The sequence below is a fragment of the Vulpes vulpes genome, chromosome 8 (genome assembly GCF_048418805.1).
Source record: "Vulpes vulpes isolate BD-2025 chromosome 8, VulVul3, whole genome shotgun sequence".
NCBI lineage: Eukaryota > Metazoa > Chordata > Mammalia > Carnivora > Canidae > Vulpes > Vulpes vulpes.
The window spans coordinates 35,547,663-35,572,087 of NC_132787.1; the positions used below are offsets into that span (position 1 = coordinate 35,547,663).

General features: G+C 35.0%; 1 long non-coding RNA gene across 1 annotated transcript; it reads left to right on the forward strand.

The window, feature by feature from the left end:
* Window positions 1-230: 230 nt before the first annotated feature.
* On the forward strand, window positions 231-8,542 carry LOC112917292 (uncharacterized). The gene is made up of 3 exons (XR_003234456.2): window positions 231-632; window positions 6,207-6,313; window positions 8,310-8,542. It is a non-coding gene; the product is annotated as an uncharacterized lncRNA (long non-coding RNA).
* The last annotated feature ends 15,883 nt before the right edge of the window (window positions 8,543-24,425 follow it).

Consider the following 24,425-nt stretch of genomic DNA (forward strand, 5'->3'; position numbering starts at 1 on the left):
GGCAAACATGCACAGGTTACAATATGTTGTAAAACTCTCTTTATTTGCGATTTTTAGGGAGACTATATAAAGGCGCCCCAAATGAGGAGTATGGGACTCTTCCTGCTAGCAGGTGGGAGGTAAGGAGCTAATCAGAGACTGAATTCTCAGAGTCCTCTCGGCGGTCCAGCCAATCCCAGGCTGTTGAGCCCACGCCCCCGGTAAAGGGGTAGCAGTTGGTGCTTAGCCGTTACTGTTCCAGCCTCCTAGCCGAACAGCCTTTTCCATGAGCCTTGGAGATGGAAGGCGAAGCGATTGAAAATACGGATGGGGTGGAGGTTGTGGAGCAGGAGGTCAAGAGGCCAGGTAAGGGGGGCCACAGATCTTGCCCTCGGGCGTAAGAACTGAGCCTCCCATGATTATCCTAGCTTCTTTTCTTGATTCCCAGCTTGTGTTCTTAGTTTTGTTTTTGATTGTTCATAATCTGGCCTTTAAATAAAAAGGGCCATCATTTCATTAATGAAAAAAAAGACTTCAAAGAAATAATGGATCCACCCCTCTCCACCTGATTTTTCCCCCTTGGAAGAGGCAGCAATAAAAAATACCAGGATGAAGTTTGGTTTTCTGTTCTGGATCCAAGGCAAGAAGATTGAGTAAGTAAAGTAGTTATCAGAAATGGCTCTAAAAAGTTCAGCCAAAGCACTTTTGAGACTTGCTGCTGAGAAGTTAGCTCTGAAAACCCTTTCTCACTTTTCTGATATTAATTGCTGTATTGTGAAGAGTAGCACATATAGAAGATAGAGAAAAAGGTAAATTTTACTTGAGTTTTCTGTTTCCTTGCTTGTTGCTTTTCTCTAGAATATAAACAATGACATGAATCTTCCTTAGGTATAATAACGAAGAAAATGCTAGTCATGTCAAGTATGATATGTGGAGGCATTGTTTTTCTTCTTTGGGCAATGTTAGGATTTCCTAGAAAATGTAAGTAAACAATTTCTGATAAAAATATGTAACCTGTATTATCATTGCTTCAGTCTGATACCACTGACTAGCCTCTTCTTCCCTAACATTGAACAATTGGAATCAGAAAGCATTCTCCCAGCCAGAGCATCTAATTGCTTTTCTAACCTAGTCATCTGCTTTGCCTTCTATAAAGATTATAATTTTCTTAAGTGTATTTATCTATTTATTAAAGCTATCTCTACACCCCAATGTGGGGCTCCAATTCCCAACCCTCAGATGAAGAGTCACATACTCTACCAGATGCCCTATAGAAAGATTACTCTGTTATATCTATTGAACTTTAGGCATAGTACCAGGAAATGATGCCACCAAAATTTTTTAAAAAATAAGGAGGGATTTTGGACTGAAAGGAATTAATCTTTGGTGGAAGAAACAACCATGTAAGCAAATACTAACAATAAAATAATTGCTAAATAGAAGACTGTTCAATATGAAGAAGAAGAGGATATTATAAGTCTGCTTTTGGTAGTCAAGCAAGACTTTGGGAAGAAAAAAGGTATTCGTCCTGAACCTTAAAGTCAAGCAGGCATTTATGAGAGAATGCCTTAGATGAGAGAAAGAACATGAGTGTCAGAATCATATCAAGTGTAAATGTGATAGAGTTCAAAAGAAGTGGGTGAGGATTAGCAGTTGTATCACCTTTCCCTTACAGCATTAATTATCTTACGTCCATAGATAATTAGTTTATACTTTCTTCTTTTTTTCCAGACCTTTAATGGCCCTTTCCTCATCTTCACTCTCAAGTCTATATTTTTGCTTTCCATTTTACCTCATAAATTATAATTATTATAGAAATTATAAGAAAACTTCCAAATTCTCTCATGACCATGACTACTTTCTTACCTCTATCCCTACCCATATACTCTGTCTAGAATCTTGGTACTGTAGAGTGAGCATTCATGTTCTACACTAGTTTCTATAGCTTCTCACCCAATCAGCTATATGATTATACTATTCCTCTCTCTCTCCTACATTATAGCTTTTCCACCCACAGCTGCAACATCCCCATCAGCAATGGGGATACATTATGGTGATATCTCTCTCTCCTACCTTAAAAAAATTCATTAGTCTTCACTCTTTAGCTACCAATTTCTTTCTTTTTCCTTCTGTTACGGCAACCTCCTTGAAAAAAATTTTTGCTAAATTCTAATTTCTGTCTTCCCGTTTTCTGTTAAATTTACCCTGGTCAGGCTCCACTTCCTTTTTCTTCTGCTGAATTTGTCTTTCAAGCTCATTGGCAACTTCTGCATTGCTAAATACATTCGATTCTCAGTTTTCCTCTTACTTGACTTCTTTGCAGCATCCGGCAGTCTCTCCTCCTGGAAATAATTTATTCATTTGTCTTCCAAGACACCATTCTCCCATGGTTTTCTTTCTTCTTAACTTATTGCTTCTCCCAGTTTTCATTTGCTTATTCTTTCATTTATCCCTGACATCTTAATTTTGGGGTGCCCTGGGGCTCAGTCTCTGAACAGTTCCCTTCTTTATCTACGTTTGCGCCTTTGGCAATCTGAACCATACTTACAACTTAGTCACATAAATTCTTATGACCCCCAAATACATATCTCCAATCTGGGTCTCTTCTCTGGATTCCAAGTTTTTAAATCCACCGAGTGGACTGTTTAATAAACTTCTCACTTAACATTGTCCCAGCTAAAATCTTAGTCTGTCTCTCTCTCACACGACCCCTTCTATCTGTGATCTTCCTTATTTCAAAAAATAGCAACTTTGTCTTTCTAATTTTTAAACAAACCTTATAGTCGTATTTGACTCTTTTTTTTTCCTCCCTCCCATATTCCCCCAAATAATCAGCAAATTCTTCCTGGTCTTTCAAAATATAATAGAATTTGTGTACTTTTCACTACTTCTGCTATTACCATCTTGTACCAACATCTTCTTTTCTAAATGTTCTTCCTTCTTCTGCCCTTTACCTCTTATAGCAAAGTTGTCCCATGAAAAAATGTGAGCCACAAATGTAATTTATATTTTAGAAGCTGCACTGAAAAAGTAAAACGCAAATGAAAATATTTTTCATTGCATTTTTTATTTAACCCAGTGTGAAAAGTAAAATAAAATGGAATCTTTTATGTCAAGGTGTTTTTAAATGTATCCAGGAGGTCATTAAGAAGGTGGGCCTTTACATATGTCCTCCTGAACTTTTGAGCTGGGCCTAACCCCAAATATTCCAAGGACTCTGCAAAAACTCCTGCAACTTGCTACAGTTATAGACTTCTGCTCATTGAAAGCTTTAGCCACCAATTATGCTTAGCCAAGAGTAGTTTTCTGCTACCAGCACCAATTAAAATTCTTTGTAAACAATATATACAAACATTCCTTTTTTTGTTTTTAAAATCCCCTGACTTTTGCTCCCTAGTCAGATGCTATTTGGATTGCAACTCAAATCTATATACCCTGAATTGCAATTCTTTGCTTTAAAAAAAATGTTTTTGCTTAATTATTGCCTCCTGACAATTTTAGGTTAACATTTTACCATGTATCAAAATATATTTTAAACAAATTTTCAAAACCAAATCAGACATGCTTAAAATACTGCAATAGTTTTTCATTCCTTGGCATAATGTCAAAATCTTGCCAGCGGTCCACAAGACTCTGTTGGATTCACTCACCCAATTACCTTTGTGATTTTATCCCCTATTACTTTTCCCTTCACTCAGTCTTCTTCAGTCATACAAGCATCCTCACAATTTTGTGAAAAGCCAGGCATTTCACCTTGGCCTTTGTACAGTTTCTTCTCTTTGCTGGGGATGATCTTCCCCTATACATGCATATCCCTCGTTAGCCTACCTCCTTCAAGTGTTTAGTAAAATTACCCTCTGGTTAAATCCTATTCTGATGACTGCATTAAAATTGCAATTCTTTCCACCAGTAATCCTAACCTCCTTTGCTCTAATATATTTTATAGCAAACTATATAATTTAGTAGATATGTGAGTCCCATAAAAGCAAGGATTTTTTGTATGTTATGTACACTGTTGTATTCCTAGACATACAGAAATATCTGGTACATGATAGAAGCTCAACTGGTAGTTGATGAATGAATGAATTAGTGAATGAATGACAAAACTTGAGTTTTCTGGTAACCCAGGTTCTGAACCAAGCACTTGAGTTTGTACTATATTAGCTATTTATTTAAACTTGAAACTTTAAAATCATTTTGAACTTGATACTTACAGGTAATTTTGGTGACCCGATTTTTCCACTTGGCTTTAATACCAGGGCTCATATGAATTGTCCTACACTGCTGGTTTCTTGTCTTGTTTGAAAATTCTCTTATTCATAGGCTTGACTATGAAGCAGTAATTTATTTCAACTGTGAAGAGGTGTCCTTTTGGTGAGCCTTGTTTTTCTCAGGGCTATACCTTACCAAGTAACTTCATCTAACTAGTTGCATGCAGTAAGTTGGAAAATAAAAAGTGGATAGTAGAAAGGTAGTAAAATTCCAAACATTTTTCCTTGCATTGTTTTGTGTTTAAAAACAAAGCAACAGGGCAGCCCGGGTGGCTCAGCGGTTTAGCGCCGCCTTCGGCCCAGGGCGTGATCCTGGAGTCCCGGGATCGAGTCCCACGTCGGGCTCCCTGCATGGAGCCTGCTTCTCCCTCTGCCTGTGTCTCTGCCTCTCTTTGTGTGTGTCTCTCATGAATGAATAAATAAAATCTTTAAAAAAAAAAAAAGCAACAACCTGAACTTCTGAGGGAAAGCTATTCTTTTTTGGGGGGGTGGGGGGGAGAAGCTGTTCTTGAAAGACAATCTAGTCTCAATTAAGCCAGCAATAGGAAGCCAGTCCTCTAATGTTACGTGTATAGACAATTGGTTTATGTACATTGAGACATGTCCCAGGCACTTCAGCAAATTATAGGAAAAGAAATAAATGAATAGAGAAAATCCCAGTATTATAAATAAATGGCAGAAACTGGCTAGAGATGATTGAGTTTGTTTGTTTGTCCACTATTGCTATCTTAAATAATGCATACACCTGCATTCTTCAATGTTGATTTCTTTCATGCTATGTTCTTGATCTTTTCTTCTTCTGAGTTGACTTTTGAAGTTAAATAATTTAAATTGAATATGGAAGTAAAATATATTTCCTCAATCTGAAATATATCTTTTATTCTGAAGGTTAAGACTCATCCTTTCTCTTACACTTCTTCATTTTTTTCCACCACTGTGTTAATTTTAGTTAAAAATCCAAAGATATTTGAAGACAATACATGCTCTGAGGATGAAACTATATGTCCAAAAGGCTGGAACAAAATCCGTAATAATTGCTTCTTTCAATCTGAATATGAAAAAACTTGGATAGATGGCCAAGCAAACTGCATAGCCTATCGTGGATCTCTGGCCATATTCAACTCCAAGAATGAAGTGGTTAGATTTCTCCTTTGCAATATAAATCTCATTTAATTTATTAAGTAGCTATTCTATGACAGGTATACTTCAAAGGTGTGATCTATCAGTCAACAAAACAAAGATTTTGCCTTTATGAAGCTTGCATCCCAAAGGAAGAGACAAGGAATGAAAAATAATCATAATAAATATATATAAATTATATAGTATATGAGAAGTTAATAAATTTTGATATAAGTATATATGCATATTTATATACATAAATAAAATATATGTATGATATAGAGATACATAAGTGATATTGAGTCTCTAAGTGGGTAGGCTGCAAGCTAGATAATCTTTTCTCATTGAGATAATGATACTAAGCAAAACTGTAAAGTGGAAAAGAGAGTTAGTCTGAGGAATGAATATCTGGGGGATTAGCTTCCCAGGAAGAAGAAACATGTAGAAGATGGACCGTAAGGTAGGTATATGCCTGGAATATTTAAGGAATAGAAAAAAAAAAAAAACAGCCTATGTGCCTAGAATGAGAGAGCAAGTGAGGGATGCAGATGGTTAGGATCTTGGAGGCTATAGTAAATACTTTGGTTTTCCTTTAAGTAAAATAGGGATATATTGCAGAACATAAAAGTGTAACATGATCTAAGTTTTAAAGGAATCATTTTCTTTACTGTGATGAATTAGTGAGTGGTAAATATGAAAGCAGAGGGCCATGGTAGAAGGCTGTTGCAATAACCCTAGCAAGAGAATAATGGGCCCAAAGAAGGGCCATAGCACTGGAGGTAGTAAGAATGAAAAAACTAGGAGATATCCACTATAGTACCCTGTGTTTCATAAAAGGAATCTTTGATGCCTTACCTGGGACCTTCTTCATATTGGATTGGACTAAAGAAACTAAATGCAAGCACACCCTGGATGTGGGCAAATGAAGATGCATTCAACAATTGGTAAGCCTTAATAACATTTATTATTAAATGTGTTAAGCATGGTACAGATTCTAAGTCTATAATCAGCTACCCCTATAGTTTCCTCCACATTATCTCCCAAAAAGACTGTCAATATATAGATGCCCAAGAGAACCTTCAGACAAATATATAGCCCTTAGTGAGGGTTTGGCATCAAATATAAACATCTCCTTCTATATGGTATGTTGGACTGTATATACTACATGTGTACCACAGGTGTTCTTTTAATCCAAGACTAAACAAAAACTAATTTGATCCTTGCCTCTTTCCACTTGAGGACTTGCTTCTGTTTGTTTGTTTGCTGTTGCTGTGGACTACCATTGATAGGGGAGTCCGAGAGAGTATACTCAAGCCTACACTTTCCACACTGAAAATGAAAATGGTGTCCTGAAATGGAAGAGGTTGAGTGAGAGAGAGAAAACATATGCTCTAGATGACCTTTATTTAACATTTTCAAACTTTTCTATGTTCCTTAGCTTGGAGAACTTAATTATACTTCTTGCCTCCTTTTTTGTTTTTAAAACATGTAACTTTTTCAACTTCAGAAAGAAGAAGGCAAAAGAAAGAATATTGAGGTCCCATGGAGGGAACCTCTAGCTGCGATTTATTTAGCACCTACTATAAATAGGAACTGTACTAGTTTTGTGGCATTTTGTGCTAGATACTATATGAAGCATATGACATGATAAATAGCAGGATTTTCTAATAACAGAAAAATTTCTGTTATCATTGTTTGATACACACACAATGATTTGAGGATAATAATATAGCCAACTTTGAAAAATATAAGAAAAAGTATGACATAAATTGAACTTTCGGCCTACCAAACTTAATACTTATAGTATTTTCTAGAGAGAAAATATTGGCAGTTTAATATGATATTATATATTATATACAGTCCCACTTAAAGATGAGGAAGAAGTAAAAACTAGAAGTTGGGTAAAGATGGTATATTAGTTGTTGTGGCAACTGTAACAAATATTGTAGACTAGACAGTGTACACAAGAGTTCTAGAGACTAGAAATCCCAGATCAGGGTTTCAGGTGGGTTTATTTCTTCTGAGGCCTCTCTCCTTGTCTTGTAGATAGTCATCTTCTCCCTCTGTGTCTTCACATGGTCCTCCCTCTTTGTACATGCCTATTTCATCCAAATTTCTTTTTATGAGGACACCAGTAATGTTGGATTAGAGCTCTAGAGATCTCATTTTAACTTAATCACCTCCCTAAACACTTCATCTCTTAATATGATTGAGCTACTAGGGGGTTAGGTCTTAAACATATGAATTTGGAAAGGACATAATTAAGCCCATAACAATTGGCACTAGGATATGCCTAGGCACAGAAATAGACATATATTTTGGAAATAAACAGGATAAAAGTTTGAAGGTACCCTAAAAGAAAAGTGTACACCAGTGAGTGATACAAAGTTCACCAGAAAATGAAGTTGCTAAAAGCATTTTAATTGCCATAGAACTAGAAATCCATCATAACTCAACATTCTTTGTCTTTTCCTCATTTTGAATTTTCAATTGCATATGTTTCATATGACCTAAAATAGAAATTTAGAAAATATTTTCTAGATATTTTATGATTATTTACATTTTTCATAGTCCATCAAGTAAAGAAAACATATTCCAGTATTACTATGCTACTGGTTTCATAAAATGGATAATTGAACATCTACTTCAGCCTTAAGATAGATCAGTTTTTTAAAGTGATTTGCAATGTTTACTACATTGTAAAACCATATTAAGTTCCAGAATTCTTTGTTGTTATGGCAGCGAAGTTCCTTGGTGTTTGTTTCTTCCCCCACCATCTTCTTGAGGTGATGAAGAGGAGACAAGCAGTTCATTGCACTCTCTCTACTCTTTTTTCATTGCACATTTTGAAACATGGTCACCAAAGTTACATATTTTAGGCTGTGCTTAGTTATGTTTCATGAGGTTCAGTAAATAATTAATCTTCTTATTTTGTTCCAGGTTCAAAATTGAAGGAAATGGAACATGTGCCTTCATGTTTACAAAGGGCATAAGCAGTGCCAGCTGTGATGATGCAATAAAATATATATGCAGCAGAGAAGCCCTTTGTCTTTAGATAAAGGGTCCCCCATAATAAAATAAAGAAAAATGACCTTTTATGCATTATAAATTCATATGGATATATTTTCCTTCCCATTAAACATATGTTTTAAGTTGCTTGATGAAATTTTAAATGACCTTTATCTTTATTGAAATAACTTAGATCTAAGAAGTCAAGAAGCTAAACTGAATTTTTACATGATATTGCTAAACCACATTAGTTGATGCGTCGAAGCCTAAGGGTGTAATGATGGTCTTTGTTCATGACTGACTTAACAGCATGCTTCAGTGGAACAGATTGTAGGGTAAAGAGAAACGAGTGCAAGATTCCCCTACTTATCTGAAATTCAATTAAATATGCCTACAAAAGATAAGAGATAAGGCATGAAATGAGCACTGGGTGTTCCATTCAAACTTCAGTGGTATGTAGCTCATTTAGAAATCAGAAAGAAGGCCATGGGAGAAGTAATCAGAGATTAATTAGGATTTCTTACTTTGCATCACCGTCAGAGACCAAATCCCCTGAAAATAAATTTATACAATTTTTTACAGTTTCCTAGATTTTTATTCAAGCCACTGAGCTGAAGAATTGTATTACATGGATTTGTTCAAAGATGCTGAAACCACTGAAGGAATTGGGTTTTGGGATACGTCATGGTGAGCAAAACATGAGTATTTAGAGAGTAGAATGTGAGGAAAAAGCCCTGATGACTTGAAGAAATCATGAAGATTTCTCTGGTCTTTCACAGATCAGGAATCTGAGGGACCAAAAGTGAAGATTGACATCTAGTTTTCATTAAAAATTTGTGCACATTTTAATATTTAAATCTATATTTTCTTTTACATTTGTAAACATAACAGGTAATTATGTTTTGAGAATACCTCATATCAATTTTTCTTAAATAATAAGCAAATGAAAGATTATTTTAGGCTTTGCTAAACTACTTGATTGCCTCTGTCAGGCTTGGGAGGAAAGAGTTAATTGCAATACAAAATGTGAGGTGCTTTAATATATGTGTATGCATAATTGTAAGAGAGCATGTAAGGGCAGAAAAGTTCAAGGTCACTGAATGCTTCCCATGCCCTTTCTGTGCCAGTATACTTTGTCATTAATAGCCTTCCAAACAAAATGAGGAATTTATGTGTTCCTACAAGACCAATAAAGAATATCCAATGAAGAGAGTTCATGTAACTTTCCAGAAGTCCAAAAAGCAAATTCTGGACCCAAGATTAGAATCAGGTCTTTCTGATTCCAAAAGTAGCTCTTTCCAAATGTCCACAAGGCATGGCAACTATCCTAATATGATTAAGTAAAACTTAGTGGATGTTCAGTAGTGTCTGTATATAAGCTTCTCAATTTTGCAGAAATAAACAGGGAGCTGACTCTGCACAGAACACTGAGACATGCACAGAATTTGATTGTCATAAATTTGTATAACAAATCCAGAGAGAAATGCTGATTCTTACCATTAATGGTGGATCAGTAATCTAACCAATGAATGACTTAAAATGATTTAAAAATGACTGAAAATGATTTAAAAGCATAATACATCTTCATACACAGAATCTTCAAAGAATATACAGTTCTATTTTAGTTTGCATGTATGCTATAAAATCCATAAGTAGATTTTAAAGTGATAGATGTATCAGATATGTGTGTATGTGTATGTGTGGGCATGTGTGGGTGTGAGTGGGCAGATGGATCAATAGATAATAGATGATAGATAGATAGATAGATAGATAGATAGATAGATGATAGATGATAGATAGATAGATAATAGAAGATAGATAGAGACTTGACATAAATGCCAGTCATCATCATTCTAAGTATTTTCCACGTAGTACTTCATTCGATCATTGTAACATTCCTACAGGTAAGTATACTTTTGTTCTCAATTTTGTAGAAGAAAGAACTGAGCAACAGAATTTAAGCAGCTTTCTCAAGGTCACATTAATAACTAACTGTCTTTAAACCTACATAGACTGAATAATGTGTGTGTGTAATCACTATGAAATATTTGATTTTCTATAAAAATAAGGAATGAGATAAAGGAGTGCCATAATAAGATAAATATGATTTTCCATGTGTCTTACTAAATATGCTACATGGAATATTTTTATTTTTTGAGGACAAAAATATTTTGTCAATTTCATGATACTTTTATGTGTATACACTTAAGGATGAGTCAATTTTCCATTTTTATTTTAATGAGCCTGTTTATTTTTATCTCTCATCTGAACTGGTGTGACTGTTTACTCATACTGCTTCTCCTTGGATTAAATGAGTAGGTTGATTGCCAATTGTTTCACTATTGTTAGACATAGAAACCTCAGTTTTTTGTGATAGATGTATACAAATCACCTTCTAGTTCTCTCGTGTTGATCTCGATCAATCACCACACTTGCTATGATCACTCCAGAGCGGCATGATAGCTGGCATGATAACTAGATATACAGGACAAGTAAGTTTCCTTGAGTGAGGGAGAATGAAGGGAAAAGAAAAAACCCAAGATACAGGACAGCCTAAAAATGCTGACCTCTTATAGAGGAAAACTACTAAAGTTTATGAGGCAGAGGAAGCATTTCTGTAAAGTAATGCAAAATTTGGGAGAACGTATGGAATTTTATCTCTCTGAGAGAGAGTAAGCTTGCAAATATGAAGATATCTGGGGTGAATTTTATAGTGTGTGTATTATATCACAATACAAAGGTTTTTTTAAATGTACTTTTACAACAAAGAGAAGTTACTTACCACAGTTTTCCCAATCCTGTAAACAAGATTGCTTTCCCTGTCTCAGCCTGCACAGACCAAGGATAGACAGAAATAGCTAATGTCTTGCTACAATGAGTGAAGATGTTTCCAAATGTTTGTACTTGGGTCAGCCTGACTTTCAGAATCATTAGGTATCCTTTGTCTTTTGCTGATATTATAGGAAATCATCATCTTAATATTATAGGAAATAGAAAATCTGGAAAGTGGCTTGAAGATATGTAATGAGGCTGAAGAGGGCATTTGAAGAAGTGTAAAGATTAACTGAGTGTAGCAGAAATTTCTATACCAGAATATTCTTAGTGATAATATCTCTGTTTTACAAGGCACTCATTTTAATTTTGAGAAATTTTGATTAGAAAGATCTTTATTTAATAAATATATGTAATCTCACTGATTATTTACTTAAAAGTGGTTCAAATGCTAAATTATATTTTCTACCACAATAAAATAAATTCAGTCTTTCTTTTCAGCATAGCTTTTGAATACTCATCACATATACTCAAGAGGGCTGAGTGGTTTTTTGGCTCTAGAACATGTAATAATTGTCCAAAGACCAGATGAAAGAAAGCAAAAACAAAAAGCAAAAACTGTCCCCAAATGCATTTTCTTTTTCGTATCCTTGCACTGCTTTATCTCCCAAATGCAAATCCTGAGCCCTACCACTCACCATTTATGCACACTTATGCACACACACTCACACTTACATGCACATAGAGTAGCCTTAGAACTCCAAAGGAGTTTCTAGCAGTCCTTTGTATTAATTTCTCAAATCTATGTGCTTTTTCCTCACTTCTGTACTTTTCTCTGGGGTTTTTGTTTTTAAGGGTGGAAGCAGATATCTGTGGAATGCTGTTTTCTCATACACCTAGACACTTGTTCAAGTATGAATTGTTATCTAATTTTTCATATCAGATAGAATTTGTATCCTCATGCCACTGAATAGGTCTCTTTGGTATCATTGAAAAAAACAAAACAATAAATAAATAAATGTGTTTAAAAAGTTCAGAGCTATGGTGTATAAAGGAGCCCCAGAAAGTGTAAGAAGTGTAAGAAGATGTGAAGTGTAAGAGGATGGACATACTCTTAGCAGTAGCAGAAGAAAAAAATACGTAAGTGAAGAAAAATATGAGCCTAAAATTTGAAAAAGCATATGCAGTACTGAGCAAAAATGATTAAAATGATTTTTTTATAATTTAATAATAGATACTAAATTTCAAAACATCAAGAATAAAGGGAAAATCTTGAAAGCCCTCAAAGAGTAGGAAAACACACAAATCAAATGAACTCCAAGATAATGAAAATCTTTCTCTGGATGGTAGATCTTTCAGCAGCAGCTGCATAAAGAGGATAGAGAAACTCCTTCACATTTATAAAAGAGAAAATGTTTAAATTCAGTTTTTAAATTTAGTCTATCAGGTGTTGGAGAAAATTTTCAGATGTAAAACTTTAAAATAATTGCTACTCATAGACCCTCTCTAAATGTATTCACAGAAAATAGAATAAAAAATGCAGAAAGAAGTGGTATACAAGAACACACAGAAGGCAAAAGGACAAAAAAGTACTAAGTACAAAAGTGGTTTTTATAAGATTGCAATGACCTCAGATGGAAATATTAATCTCTCTGAACATAATTTCTGCATTTATAAAATGAAGATAATCAGTTCTGTCTTATAAATGTTATGAGACAGATATTTTGTGAAGAATGTTGAGTTCATTGACAGGTGAGTATTAAGTGCTTAGTAAAGAGTAATTATGCATATATATACACACCTGGTGCATATTTGGGTGTGCATAAAGATGGACAAAGCAGTAAGTCAAAATCTTTAGGCACTCTGCCCTACTATCTTCAGGTCCTTAATATCTAGTTCATGATCTTTAACATTGATTTTGCACATAATAGAAGGATGCTTTCCCAAGTGGCTTGTAAGGCTAGCCAAAGGACTCCTAATATGTGATTGGATAGACTCTGGATTCAGAGAAAACATATATTAAAAGCACAAAATACCAACTGAATTAAGAGCTGAAGGTTTTGTTTTCCTTCATTCCTGCATGATATATCTGCAGTCTAGTGTTCGCATAGTCTTCCAGTAAGCTCATCAGAATCCTTCATATCTGGGATGCCTGGGTGGCTCAGGGGTTGAGCACCTACCTTCAGCCCAGGGCATGATCCTGAAGTCCCAGGACTGAGTCCCACACTGGGCTCCCTGCATGGAGGCTGCTTCTCCCTCTGCCTATGTCTCAGTCTCTCTCATGTATCTCTCATGAATAAATAAAATAGTAAAAAAAAAAAAAAGAGAGAGAGAGAGAGAATCCTTCATATCTTATATCTTTCCATTGTGCAAGGATGAGAATTTTCTTCCTCTTTATGCTCTTTGAACAGTTGGATCTGTTACTGTATGAGCCTGATTGATTTACTTGACCAAAGGTATTTTATTCCTTTTTATAACACTAATGACCAACTATCTAAAATTCAGAATAATTTTTTAAAATTCTGTCAGTGTTTGCTTCCTATATCTTGGATATCTTAAATTTGGTGTGAATACATTTATAATTGTTTAGAAAGGCTGAATTTTAAAATATATCCCTGCAGGCTGGCCAGGCAGCTTATTACATTAATTCCTACACTTGCTCTCTTCACGAACGCTATGGATTTTGATTGTCACCAAAAAAGATTGCCTTTCCTAGTATTATTTTTTCATAGGTTTTAAGGTTGAATTCTTGACCAGAGAAACTTTTCTGTGAGGCAGAAACAGAAAGGCATTGCCAATAGTAGTCTGTTCTGCTTATAACTCACAAGACATGATGTCTCCTTAAATTAAAAACTTGGCCTTCGAGAAACCTGGGTGGCTCAGCGGTTGAGCGGGTGCCTTTGGCTCAGGACATGGTCTCAGTCCCAGAAGGAGTCCCACATCAGGCTCCCTGTAGGGAGCCTGCTTCTCTCTCTGCCTGTGTTTCTGTCTCTCTCTGTGTATCTCTCATGAATAAATAAAATCTTAAAAAAAAAAAAAAAACTTGGCCTTCAGTCATAACACTATGTGAGAGGGCCACAATGCCTGGAGAACATGTAAAATAGCTGGGTACCTAAGTAATTACTCTAAAATACAAGAATTCCCAAATAAATAAATTATAATAATTCCCAGGATATTCCAGGAAGCCAAATCTTTCAATGAGTTATTCTGAGAATTCAAACATAACAAAAAAATGCCTAACAAAATTAGGAAAACCAAGTGGATATGTTAAGGAATTATATTTGAAATAAAGGACATTTTGTAGAGTTAATTAGTAAGACAGATGCTATTATGAATGAATTAGTCTAAAACCCAGTAGAAAAGCAAACAAGATGGAAAATAAAAAGAAAAGCTGAAAGATATGAAAAAATGTAGGCAGAAATGCCAAATTCTGGAAATAAGAATTTGAGATAGAGATGGAGAGATAATATGACACATACATACATACATACACACATCTATGTTCAATAAAGTGAAATTAAAAAATGAAAAATGTAGATAATGGGAGAAGTGAATGAAAAAAAGATGAGAAGAGTAACGAAATCAAACTGTAGTTAGAAAAGATTAAATAACTAGATTTTTTTAAAAAAAGATTTTATTTATTTATTCATGAGAGATACAGAGAGAGAGAGAGAGGCAGAGACACAGGCAGAGGGAGAAGCAGGCCCCATGAAGGGAGCCTGATGTGGGACTCAATCCTGGGACTCCAGGATCATGCCCTGGGCCAAAGGCAGGCACTAAACTGCTGAGACACCCAGGGATCCCTAAATAACTAGATGGATTAAGGTTTGTAAAAGAGAAGCTACCAAAAAAGAAAATATCAAAGTACAAATATTTACATAAAATATAAATACTTAAATTTAATGAAATATTTTGAAAATGATTTATCAATTGTTACAGATTAAATTTGGTCTCCCCCAAATTCATGTGTTGAAGTCCAAACCTCCAGTATCTCAGAACATGACCTTATTTGGAGATAAGGTCTTTAATGAGTTAAAATGAAGTTAGTGGGCTGGGCCCCAATCCAACATGACTGGTGTCCTTACTAAAATGGAAATTTTGGAGAAAGACTCATGTACAAGGGAATGCCTCATCAACATAATGATAACCATCTACAAGATGAAAAGAAAGGCCTGGAACAGATCCTTTCCTTACAGCCCCTACAAGGAACCAACCCTGCCAACAGCTTAATTCCAGAGTTCTAACCTCCAGAAATGTGACACAGTAAGTATTCGTTGTTTTAGCTATCCAGTCTGTGGTATCTTATTACAGCAGTCCTAGTAAACTAAAATACCAATGCATTTATCAACTTAGATAACAGAAAATAGAATTTCAGAAAGTAAAAAATGCCAAAATGTAATGAGAAAAAAGAAATAAAATAAATAAGGAAACTGGGAAATGATAATTAAAATATAGTAATTCTACCAATCTTTAAAGGAACAGCTAATTCTTTTACAACTTTCTCCAGAAAATAGCAAAAAAAAAAAAAAAAAAAAAGACATCTAGCCAATTCCTTTCTAATAGGCCATTGAAAATTTGCTTTCAATACAAGCTAAGAACAAGACAAAAATAAATAGATTCTCTTATGAAATTAGAGGTAGAGATTCAAAAACAAATTAGAGAATGCCTGGGTGGCTCAGGGGTTAAGCCTCTGCCTTTGGGGGGTGTCCTGGGATTGAGTCCCACATGTGGCTCCCCATAGGGAGCCTGCTTCTCCCTCTGCCTATGTCTCTGCTTCTCTCTGTGTCTCTCATGAATAAAGAAAATCTTTAAAAAAAATAATTAGCTACAACCATGTAGTCAAAAATTCATATTCACATGGACTTACCTTTGGAATACTTAGATATCAGGAAAGCAATCAGTGTAGGCTACCTCATTAACAGACTTAAAAGGTAAAATTCACATGACTGCTCATAACAATTTTAGTACATGTGCTGCTGAAATGAGCACTCATTATTCAGTAAAAGCATATAAAGCATTTGATAACATTCAACATCTATTTGAGATAAACTCTTAGGAAACATTTAAGCAATCCTTAAATTGCTAATGTCATATGCTAAATTTATACAGCATTTTTATGATGCTTAATCAAATTTTATACATTCTTTTCAAGATGAAGAACAAGCAAAAGATGCTCACTCATGTACTGTTTAGCATAGTGTAGCTCTAGTGGTTATAACCAGAGATACATGAAAAGCAAACAAAATGAAAGCTGATTCTGTTGGTATTTCTTTTTATAGAATAAATTGTCTGAAAATATTGCAGATATATCTCTTCTGTTAGAATTCTTTCCCTTTCTATTGTGATTGTGAAACTGAAGGAAACTAGAATTTGTGCCCCAAAGCATGCTTTTTCTTTTTTTAACATAAAAAATATTCTGAACTGAATGAAGACATCAGGATGCAGTAAACACAGAGAAAGCTGAGGTAGCACTGTTGGGGTTCAGAGCAAACAGTCAAGAAAAAATTCTTGTGATGTCTTCAGTGCAAAAAAAAGTCATTTTATTAAAGCACTGGGACAGGACCTGTGAGTTGCTCTAGGGTTATGAGGGGTGGTGATTTTATACTTTCAGGTTGAGAAGGAGTTAGGGATAGTGTATGCCTCCAAGGAATTTTGGAAACAAGGTTTCCAGGAGGGGGCTAACCGTTGTTAGGCAAAGTTCATTGATGACTGTCTAATAAAGCCTGAGTCATGAGACCCTTCAGATGTATATCAGGGGCCATGTGCTTAAGGGATGATTGCTAACATATACCTCGGGGTCGGGGTGGGGACGTTGGGACAGGTAGAATTAAGGAAGTTTCCAAAGCGATTTTTTATATGTTAAAGACAATTTACAGGATCCCGGAGGTCGGGATAATGTTAAGCTAAGATTGCCTTTTGCTTACCAAAGTATTAACAACATGGCAGTTGAGTTTCTGGAGAAAAGTCACTCTGCTTGTCTCAAGGACTTGTCATGGGCTGTAAGTTGTAAGGAAATTTAATTTTTTTCTTTTTCCCTTGTTCCACATATCAAAACCCACTTTACCCTCCCCCTTTTCTACCTAAAGACAGGATATAAATTCTCCTTTTACTATACCAACTCTTATCAGCCCCTAGGCAGCAAACTTTACTCCATTCGTTTCCTCACTAGTATTTGCCTTCCCACAGAGTGCCACCTTTGGAGGACTAACACTGCTTTTCTTTCTATTGTTACTTCTCTCCAAAGCATCATTCTCTGTTGAAGATGCTAAGGGGGCTTGAATTCCTCTTCATTTAGGTTTCTCCCCCGTGATATGTTAATAGCTTGTTTTTATCTAATAAATCTGTCTTCTTGTTGAAAAGCCTAGCAGAAAACCTAAATGGCTGATGGTGAAGTTTTACCTCTCCTTTAAAAGTTAACAACTTTTTTTTTAAGTTTTTATTACCCAGGTCTATACTGCAGTTCTGAACAGAGACAGAGAAGAGGGAGGAAAACTTTTTTTTTCTTCAAATTCTTTTTTCTTTCCTTTTCTTTTTTTCTTTCTTTTTTTTTTTTTTTTTTGGTTTTAATTTAAATTCCAGTTAGCTAACATACAGTATAATATTAGTTTTAGGTGTACAATATGATGATTCAACACTTCCATAAATCACCCAGTGCTCATCACAAGTACCTTCCTTTATCCCATCACCTATTTTACACATCCCCCCACTCCCTATCCCCTAGTAATCATCAGTTTGTTCTCCATAATTAAAAATCTGTTTATTGGTTTCCCCCTCTCTCTCTTTTCCCCCTTTGCTTATTTGTTTTGTTTCTTAAATTCCACATATGAGTGAAATCGTATGGCATTTGTTTTTCTCTGACTGACTTACTTTGCTTAGCATTATATTCTCTAGCTCCATCCATGTCATTGCAAATGGCAAGACTTCATTCCTTTTTTATAGCTGGGTAATATTCTATTGTATACATACCACATTTTTTTTATCCATTCATCTGTTGATAGACACTTGGGCTGTTTGCATAATTTGACTCTTATAGATAATGCTACTATATATGTCAGAGCGAATGTAATCCATTGAATTAGTATTTTTATATTCTTTGGGCAAACACCTAGTAGTGCAATTGCTGGATCATGAGGTAGTTTTACTTTTAGAGGAAGCTCCACACTGATTTTCAGAGTGGTTGCACCTGTTTTCATCTTCAGCAACACTGTAAGAGGGTTTTTTTTCTCTACTTCCTTACCAACACCTGTTGTTTCTGGTGTTGTTGATTTTAGCCATTCTGACACAGTGAGGTGATAACTCATTGTAGTTTCAAATTGTATTTCTCTGTTGATCAATGATGTTGAGCCTCTTTTCATGTGTCTGTTGGTCATTTACATAATGTTTAGAAACATGTCTATTCATATCTTCTTCCTGTTTTTAATTGGATTATTTGGTTTGAGGTTATATAAGATTTTTAGATATTGTGAATACTAACCCTTTATCAGATATGTCATTTGCAAATATCTTCTCCCATTTCATACATTACCTTTTAGTTTTATTGTTTGCTTCACTGTGTAGAAGCTTTTTATTTTGATGAAGCCACAAGAGTTCATTTTTGCTTTTGTTTCCCTTGCCTCAGGAGACACATCTAGAAGGAAGTTGCTAAAATTGTATCAAAGATGTTACTGCCTGTGTTCTCCTTTAGGTTTTTTTATGGTTTTAGTCCCACATTTAGGTCTTTTGAATTTATTTTTTGTATATGGTATAAGAAAATTGTTCAGTTTCATTCTTTTGCATGTAGCTGACCAATTTTCCCAACACCACTTATTGAAGAGACTGTCTTTTTCCCATTGGATATTCTTTCCTGCTTTGTCAAAGATCAATAGACCATATAGCTGTGAGTCCATTTCTGGGTTTTCTATTTTGTTCCATTGAACAAAATATGTGTTTATTTCTGTGCCAGTATCATACTGTTTTGGTCATGATAGCTTTGTAATATAACTTGAAATCCACAATTGTGATACCTCCAGCTTTGCTTTTCTTTTTCTAGAATGGTTTAGCTATTTGGTGTCTTTTGTTCCATTGAACAAAATATGTGTTTATTTCTGTGCCAGTATCATACTGTTTTGGTCATGATAGCTTTGTAATATAACTTGAAATCCACAATTGTGATACCTCCAGCTTGGCTTTTCTTTTTCTAGAATGGTTTAGCTATTTGGTGTCTTTTGTGGTTCCATATAAATTTTCGGATTGTTCTAGTTCTGTGAGAAATGCTGTGGTATTTTGATAGGAATTGCATTAAATGTATAGATTGCTTTGGTAAGTATAGACATTTTACCAATATTTGTTCTTCTAATCCATGAGTATAGAATGTCTTTCCATTTCTCTATGTCATCTTCAATTTCTTTCATCGGTGTTTTATACTTTTCAGTGTTCAGGTCTGTTATCTCTTTGATTAAGGCTTATTCCTAAGGCTATGGGTTTTGGTGCAATTGTAAATTGGAATGATTCCTTAATTTCCCTTTCTACTGCTTCATTATTGGTGTATAAAATGCAACAGATTTCTGTAAATTGATTTTGTATCCCGCAACTTTATTGAATTTGTGTATCAGTTCTAACAGCTTTTTGGTGGAGTCTTTCAGATTTTCTGTATAGAGTATCATATCATCTGCAAAGAATGAAAGTTTATCTTCTTCCTTACCAATTTGAAACCCTTTTATTTCTTCTTGTTGTCTGATTGCTTTGGCTAGGACCTCCAGTGCTATGTTAGATAACACTGGACAGCCCTGTCCCGTTTCTGACATAGAGGAAAGGTTCTCAGTTTTCCCCACTAAGGATGATATTAGCTGTGGGTTTTTCATAGATGGACTTTATTATATTGAAATCCTCTAACCCTACTTTATTGAGGATTTTTATCATGAGTGGATGTTGTACTTCATCAAATGCTTTTTCTTCATCTATTGAAATGATCATATGATTCTTATCCTTTCTTTTATTAATGTGATGTGTCACATTGATTGACTTGCAAATATTAAAACACCCTTGAAACCCAAGAATAAATCCCATTTGATTGTGCTAAATTATTTTTTTAATGTATTGCTGGATTCGGTTTGCTAGTATTTTATTGAGAATTTTTGTATTCATGTTCATCAGGAATATTGGCCTGTGATTCTTTTTTAATTATTTATTTAGTTTTTTGGTGGCATCATTATCTGATTTTAGTATCAGGGTATGCTGGCCTGATAGAATGAATTTGAGTTTTCCTTCCTTTTCAATTTTTAGAATAGTTTGAGAACAATAGATATTAATTCTTTTTTAGATATTTGGTAGAATTCATCTGTGAAGCCAGTTGGAATTCTGTTTGTTGGGAGTTTTATGATTAATATTCCAAGTTCTTTGTTAGTGCATGGTCTGTTCAGATTTTCTATTTCTTCCTGTTTCAGTTTTGGTAGTGCATATGTTTTTAGGAATTTATCCATTTTCTTCCAGGTTCTCCAATTTTTGGCATATAGTGTTTCATAATATTGTAGTTGTTTGTATTTCTGTGGTGTTAGCTGTTATTTCTCTTCTCTCATTTGTGAGATTTGAGTCCTTTCTCTTCTTTTTGGTGAATCTAGTTAGAGATTTATCAATTTTATTAATTTTTTTTTTCAAAGAACTTGCTCTTGGCTTCATTGATCTGTTCTTGGTTGGTTGGTTGGTTTTTACTGCTTTAATCTTTATTATTTCATTCCATCTGCTGGATTTTAGATTTGCTTATTGTTCTTTTGCTAGCTACTATAGATGTAAGGTTAGGTTGTTTATTTGAGATTTTTCTTGATTCTTAAGGTAGGCCTATATTGCTCTATACTTCCCTCTTGTGACCACGTTGGCTGCATCCCAAAGGTTTTGGACCATATGTTTTCATTTTAATTTGGTTCCAGGTATTTGTATTTAAATTTCCTGGTTTAATCACTCATTGTTTTGTAGCATGTTGTTTAACCTCCATGTATGTGTGATTTTTCCAGAATTTTTTTTTTTTTTTTTGTAGTTGGTTTCTTGTTCCATAGTGTTGTGCTTAGAAAAGGTGCATGGTAAAAAAAAAAAAAAGAAAAGAAAAGGTGCATGGTATGATTGAACTCTTATGTGGAATTTAGGAGACAAATCAAATGAACAGGGGAGAAAAAGAGGAAAACCAAGAAAAAGGCTCTTTTTTTATAAATTTATTTTTTATTGGTGTTCAATTTGCCAACATATAGCATAACACCCAGTGCTCATCCCCTCAAGTGCCCCCCTCAGTGCCCGTCACCTATCACCCCCACCCCCCGCCCACCTCCCTTTCCACCACCCCTAGTTCCTTTCCCAGAGTTAGGAGTCTTTCATGTTCTGAGTCTCATCTCCCTTTCTGATATTTCCCACTTATTTTTTCTCCTTTCCCCTTTATTCCCTTTCACAACTTTTTATATTCCCCAAATGAATGAAACCATATAATGTTTGTCCTTTTCCAATTGACTTATTTCACTCAGCATAATACCCACCAGTTCCATCCATGTCGAAGCAAATGGTGGGTATTTGTCGTTTCTGATGGCTGAGTAATATTCCATTATATACATAGACCACATCTTCTTTATCCATTCCATCTTTCAATGGACACCGGGGCTCCTTCCACAGTTTGGCTATTGTGGACATTGCTGCTATAAACATCGGGGTGCAGGTGTCCCGGCATTTCACTGCATCTATATCTTTGGGGTAAATCCCCAGCAGGGCAATTGCTGGGTCTTAGGGCAGATCTATTTTGAACTCTTTGAGGAACCTCCACAGAGTTTCCAGAGTAGCTGTACCACATCACATTCCCAACATTGCAAAAGGGATCCCCTTTCTCCACATTCTCTCCAACATTTGTTGTTTTCTGTCTTGTTAATTTTCATCATTCTCACTGGTGTGAGGTGGTATCTCATTGTGGTTTTGATTGGTATTTCCCTGATGCACGTGATGCAGAGCATTTTCACACGTGCTTGTTGGCCATCTCTATGTCTTCCTCTGTGAAATTTCTGTTCATATCTTTTGCCCATTTCATGATTGGATTGTTTGTTTCTTTGCTGTTGAGTTTAATAAGTTCTTTATAGATCTTGGATACTAGCCCTTTATCTGATACGTCATTTACAAATATCTTCTCCCATTCTGTAGGTTGTCTTTTAGTTTTGTTGACTGTTTCTTTTGCTGTGCAAAAGCTTCTTATCTTGGTGAAGTCCCAATAGTTCATTTTTGCTTTTGTTTCTCTTGCCTTCATGGATGTATCTTGCAAGAAGTTGCTGTGGCCAAGTTCAAAAAGGGTGTTGCCTGTGTTCTCCTTTAGGATTTTGATGGAATCTTGTCTCACATTAAGATCTTTCATCCATTTTGAGTTTAGCTTTCTGTATGGTGTAAGAGAATGGTCTCATTTCATTCTTCTGCATGTGGATGTCAAATTTTCCCAGCACCATTTGTTGGAGAGACTGTCTTTTTTCCAGTGGATAGTCTTTCCTGCTTTGTCGAATATTAGTTGACCATAAAGTTCAGGGTCCACTTCTGGGTTCTCTATTCTGTTCCATTGATCTATGTGTCTGTTTTTGTGCCAGTACCACACTGTCTTGATGACCACAGCTTTGTAGTACAACCTGAAATCTGGCATTGTGATGCCCCCAGCTATGGTTTTCTTTTTTAAAATTCCCATGGCTATTCGGGGTCTTTTCTGATTCCACACAGATCTTAAAATAATTTGTTCTAACTCTCTGAAGAAAGTCCATGGTATTTTGATAGGGATTGCATTAAACGCGTAAATTGCCCTGGGTCTGATTGTCTCTGATTTTCACTAGGAGAACAACAAGTGAATTTATCATAATTTTGCGATTTTTGAGACTTATTTTTGTTCATTCTGGTATCAAGAATTGGAAATTCATGACCAGATATGTTGCACATAGATGGAATCATAGAATATTAGAATAGAGGAAGAGCATCAAAATTATTTAAGGAACCACATCTTGCTTTTTAAGGTACTGACAGAATAATTTAAGTCCACACAATCAGATGGTGGTAGAGTCAAAACTATTTCTGAGTTTCCTTAAACTCATCACTAGTGCTGACTCCACTATATGTCCAACATGCAGTTATCTAAAAAATGTTTATGTTAAACAACATGTGAGCTGCAAGGCAGATAATAATTGATTTCACTAAATTGATGACAAATTCTATGGAAAATTTCTAATTGCCAAATTTTCTATTTGCTGACTTAATGAAATCTATTGGATAACATTTTCCAGAAGGATTTTTCCAAGTTTCTTAACATTTCTGTTCTGTAAGAATGTGCATAATCATGATCACATCCTACTACAGTCATTCCACAATAGTGTCTTTATTAACTCATACTACCTAGTGCAGCAAGAGTAATGTTTTAAGATTAATGATCATTGAAATTAACAAACACAATAAATATTTAAAAATTCATTTTATGTTATAGTTCTACTAATTAGCTTCAGACAAAAGTTATTTCTTTGACAGCCTCATCAAAATCATTAAATATTTCATGGGAGTGTATATTTTACTTGTTTACATAATATTTGGTATTAATTATTGAATATTCTAAGAGCAACTTCTCAGGAAATGACATGAACTGGTGGTTAAGATCATAGTCTCTGATATCAGGTCACAGGTGTAATTTCCATTGTGCCTCTTACTAGGAGTATGACCCTAAGTGAGTTGCTTACCCTTTCCATTCCTCAGTTTTGTTCAACAAAATCAGAAAGATAATGCCATCTTAACATATAAGTTGTTAGGAGCCTTTACTTCTGTAATGTATGGCTGTTATTTTTAGGAAAATCAAGCTACCCAATTACCTGTTGTTTCATTCCTGTTCACTTGAACATCTACTCGACATTCTTCTATTGATGAGTTTTGTCTTAAGAATATCACTAGTAAGTAAGGAGAGACCATAAGAAGATTAAATGCTGAATGTGGTGAAATGGATATGTTATATTGATCATTTCAGGATCACTAGGTTATCTCAACAAGGCTGAATGTGGACAGAAGACGAGGCAATAGCAAAGGGTCTAGTTAGAATACAGCATACATACACAAACAAACAAGAAAATACGTAGAACAGTGAACTCACACAGACCTTGACGTATTGGCTATCTACTTTTAAGTTGTTTATACTTCTGACCAAGCTTTCTCAATTTCGGGATGAGTATAATTACATGTATCCCATAGGAGAGAATGCGTAGTGCAATCTGAAATTTAGTAGGCACTTAAAAAACTATAAATAATGGAAAAATTTAATTC